Source organism: Erythranthe guttata, chromosome 1, assembly GCF_056151865.1.
Source record: "Erythranthe guttata isolate IM_541 chromosome 1, IM_541, whole genome shotgun sequence".
Classification (NCBI taxonomy): domain Eukaryota; kingdom Viridiplantae; phylum Streptophyta; class Magnoliopsida; order Lamiales; family Phrymaceae; genus Erythranthe; species Erythranthe guttata.
This window is the reverse complement of record NC_142533.1, coordinates 14,395,001-14,399,894: the sequence shown is the minus strand read 5'-3', so window position 1 is coordinate 14,399,894 and position 4,894 is coordinate 14,395,001.

Here is a 4,894-nt window from a genome sequence, read left to right as displayed (position 1 = left end):
CCAAATTCAATTTCCTACGCGCTCGTATTTTTTATTATTTTTTTCGGGTCGGAAAATTTTCGGACTTTCGGCACCGGCCCAGCCAAGGTGCTGGCGACTCTGCCCAAGGTGCTAGCAACCTTGGGCAAAAACTAGTCGCTCCCGACGTTTTCGGAGCAATTCTCGAAATCTGAGAAAACGGCCCCGACAACCACCGTGCCAAATTCAATTTCCTACGCGCTCGTATTTTTTATTATTTTTTTCGGGTCGGAAAATTTTCGGACTTTCGGCACCGGCCCAGCCAAGGTGCTGGCGACTCTGCCCAAGGTGCTAGCAACCTTGGGCAAAAACTAGTCGCTCCCGACGTTTTCGGAGCAATTCTCGAAATCTGAGAAAACGGCCCCGACAACCACCGTGCCAAATTCAATTTCCTACGCGCTCGTATTTTTTATTATTTTTTTCGGGTCGGAAAATTTTCGGACTTTCGGCACCGGCCCAGCCAAGGTGCTGGCGACTCTGCCCAAGGTGCTAGCAACCTTGGGCAAAAACTAGTCGCTCCCGACGTTTTCGGAGCAATTCTCGAAATCTGAGAAAACGGCCCCGACAACCACCGTGCCAAATTCAATTTCCTACGCGCTCGTATTTTTTATTATTTTTTTCGGGTCGGAAAATTTTCGGACTTTCGGCACCGGCCCAGCCAAGGTGCTGGCGACTCTGCCCAAGGTGCTAGCAACCTTGGGCAAAAACTAGTCGCTCCCGACGTTTTCGGAGCAATTCTCGAAATCTGAGAAAACGGCCCCGACAACCACCGTGCCAAATTCAATTTCCTACGCGCTCGTATTTTTTATTATTTTTTTCGGGTCGGAAAATTTTCGGACTTTCGGCACCGGCCCAGCCAAGGTGCTGGCGACTCTGCCCAAGGTGCTAGCAACCTTGGGCAAAAACTAGTCGCTCCCGACGTTTTCGGAGCAATTCTCGAAATCTGAGAAAACGGCCCCGACAACCACCGTGCCAAATTCAATTTCCTACGCGCTCGTATTTTTTATTATTTTTTTCGGGTCGGAAAATTTTCGGACTTTCGGCACCGGCCCAGCCAAGGTGCTGGCGACTCTGCCCAAGGTGCTAGCAACCTTGGGCAAAAACTAGTCGCTCCCGACGTTTTCGGAGCAATTCTCGAAATCTGAGAAAACGGCCCCGACAACCACCGTGCCAAATTCAATTTCCTACGCGCTCGTATTTTTTATTATTTTTTTCGGGTCGGAAAATTTTCGGACTTTCGGCACCGGCCCAGCCAAGGTGCTGGCGACTCTGCCCAAGGTGCTAGCAACCTTGGGCAAAAACTAGTCGCTCCCGACGTTTTCGGAGCAATTCTCGAAATCTGAGAAAACGGCCCCGACAACCACCGTGCCAAATTCAATTTCCTACGCGCTCGTATTTTTTATTATTTTTTTCGGGTCGGAAAATTTTCGGACTTTCGGCACCGGCCCAGCCAAGGTGCTGGCGACTCTGCCCAAGGTGCTAGCAACCTTGGGCAAAAACTAGTCGCTCCCGACGTTTTCGGAGCAATTCTCGAAATCTGAGAAAACGGCCCCGACAACCACCGTGCCAAATTCAATTTCCTACGCGCTCGTATTTTTTATTATTTTTTTCGGGTCGGAAAATTTTCGGACTTTCGGCACCGGCCCAGCCAAGGTGCTGGCGACTCTGCCCAAGGTGCTAGCAACCTTGGGCAAAAACTAGTCGCTCCCGACGTTTTCGGAGCAATTCTCGAAATCTGAGAAAACGGCCCCGACAACCACCGTGCCAAATTCAATTTCCTACGCGCTCGTATTTTTTATTATTTTTTTCGGGTCGGAAAATTTTCGGACTTTCGGCACCGGCCCAGCCAAGGTGCTGGCGACTCTGCCCAAGGTGCTAGCAACCTTGGGCAAAAACTAGTCGCTCCCGACGTTTTCGGAGCAATTCTCGAAATCTGAGAAAACGGCCCCGACAACCACCGTGCCAAATTCAATTTCCTACGCGCTCGTATTTTTTATTATTTTTTTCGGGTCGGAAAATTTTCGGACTTTCGGCACCGGCCCAGCCAAGGTGCTGGCGACTCTGCCCAAGGTGCTAGCAACCTTGGGCAAAAACTAGTCGCTCCCGACGTTTTCGGAGCAATTCTCGAAATCTGAGAAAACGGCCCCGACAACCACCGTGCCAAATTCAATTTCCTACGCGCTCGTATTTTTTATTATTTTTTTCGGGTCGGAAAATTTTCGGACTTTCGGCACCGGCCCAGCCAAGGTGCTGGCGACTCTGCCCAAGGTGCTAGCAACCTTGGGCAAAAACTAGTCGCTCCCGACGTTTTCGGAGCAATTCTCGAAATCTGAGAAAACGGCCCCGACAACCACCGTGCCAAATTCAATTTCCTACGCGCTCGTATTTTTTATTATTTTTTTCGGGTCGGAAAATTTTCGGACTTTCGGCACCGGCCCAGCCAAGGTGCTGGCGACTCTGCCCAAGGTGCTAGCAACCTTGGGCAAAAACTAGTCGCTCCCGACGTTTTCGGAGCAATTCTCGAAATCTGAGAAAACGGCCCCGACAACCACCGTGCCAAATTCAATTTCCTACGCGCTCGTATTTTTTATTATTTTTTTCGGGTCGGAAAATTTTCGGACTTTCGGCACCGGCCCAGCCAAGGTGCTGGCGACTCTGCCCAAGGTGCTAGCAACCTTGGGCAAAAACTAGTCGCTCCCGACGTTTTCGGAGCAATTCTCGAAATCTGAGAAAACGGCCCCGACAACCACCGTGCCAAATTCAATTTCCTACGCGCTCGTATTTTTTATTATTTTTTTCGGGTCGGAAAATTTTCGGACTTTCGGCACCGGCCCAGCCAAGGTGCTGGCGACTCTGCCCAAGGTGCTAGCAACCTTGGGCAAAAACTAGTCGCTCCCGACGTTTTCGGAGCAATTCTCGAAATCTGGAAAACGGCCCCGACAACCACCGTGCCAAATTCAATTTCCTACGCGCTCGTATTTTTTATTATTTTTTTCGGGTCGGAAAATTTTCGGACTTTCGGCACCGGCCCAGCCAAGGTGCTGGCGACTCTGCCCAAGGTGCTAGCAACCTTGGGCAAAAACTAGTCGCTCCCGACGTTTTCGGAGCAATTCTCGAAATCTGAGAAAACGGCCCCGACAACCACCGTGCCAAATTCAATTTCCTACGCGCTCGTATTTTTTATTATTTTTTTCGGGTCGGAAAATTTTCGGACTTTCGGCACCGGCCCAGCCAAGGTGCTGGCGACTCTGCCCAAGGTGCTAGCAACCTTGGGCAAAAACTAGTCGCTCCCGACGTTTTCGGAGCAATTCTCGAAATCTGAGAAAACGGCCCCGACAACCACCGTGCCAAATTCAATTTCCTACGCGCTCGTATTTTTTATTATTTTTTTCGGGTCGGAAAATTTTCGGACTTTCGGCACCGGCCCCGCCAAGGTGCTGGCGACTCTGCCCAAGGTGCTAGCAACCTTGGGCAAAAACTAGTCGCTCCCGACGTTTTCGGAGCAATTCTCGAAATCTGAGAAAACGGCCCCGACAACCACCGTGCCAAATTCAATTTCCTACGCGCTCGTATTTTTTATTATTTTTTTCGGGTCGGAAAATTTTCGGACTTTCGGCACCGGCCCAGCCAAGGTGCTGGCGACTCTGCCCAAGGTGCTAGCAACCTTGGGCAAAAACTAGTCGCTCCCGACGTTTTCGGAGCAATTCTCGAAATCTGAGAAAACGGCCCCGACAACCACCGTGCCAAATTCAATTTCCTACGCGCTCGTATTTTTTATTATTTTTTTCGGGTCGGAAAATTTTCGGACTTTCGGCACCGGCCCAGCCAAGGTGCTGGCGACTCTGCCCAAGGTGCTAGCAACCTTGGGCAAAAACTAGTCGCTCCCGACGTTTTCGGAGCAATTCTCGAAATCTGAGAAAACGGCCCCGACAACCACCGTGCCAAATTCAATTTCCTACGCGCTCGTATTTTTTATTATTTTTTTCGGGTCGGAAAATTTTCGGACTTTCGGCACCGGCCCAGCCAAGGTGCTGGCGACTCTGCCCAAGGTGCTAGCAACCTTGGGCAAAAACTAGTCGCTCCCGACGTTTTCGGAGCAATTCTCGAAATCTGAGAAAACGGCCCCGACAACCACCGTGCCAAATTCAATTTCCTACGCGCTCGTATTTTTTATTATTTTTTTCGGGTCGGAAAATTTTCGGACTTTCGGCACCGGCCCAGCCAAGGTGCTGGCGACTCTGCCCAAGGTGCTAGCAACCTTGGGCAAAAACTAGTCGCTCCCGACGTTTTCGGAGCAATTCTCGAAATCTGAGAAAACGGCCCCGACAACCACCGTGCCAAATTCAATTTCCTACGCGCTCGTATTTTTTATTATTTTTTTCGGGTCGGAAAATTTTCGGACTTTCGGCACCGGCCCAGCCAAGGTGCTGGCGACTCTGCCCAAGGTGCTAGCAACCTTGGGCAAAAACTAGTCGCTCCCGACGTTTTCGGAGCAATTCTCGAAATCTGAGAAAACGGCCCCGACAACCACCGTGCCAAATTCAATTTCCTACGCGCTCGTATTTTTTATTATTTTTTTCGGGTCGGAAAATTTTCGGACTTTCGGCACCGGCCCAGCCAAGGTGCTGGCGACTCTGCCCAAGGTGCTAGCAACCTTGGGCAAAAACTAGTCGCTCCCGACGTTTTCGGAGCAATTCTCGAAATCTGAGAAAACGGCCCCGACAACCACCGTGCCAAATTCAATTTCCTACGCGCTCGTATTTTTTATTATTTTTTTCGGGTCGGAAAATTTTCGGACTTTCGGCACCGGCCCAGCCAAGGTGCTGGCGACTCTGCCCAAGGTGCTAGCAACCTTGGGCAAAAACTAGTCGCTCCC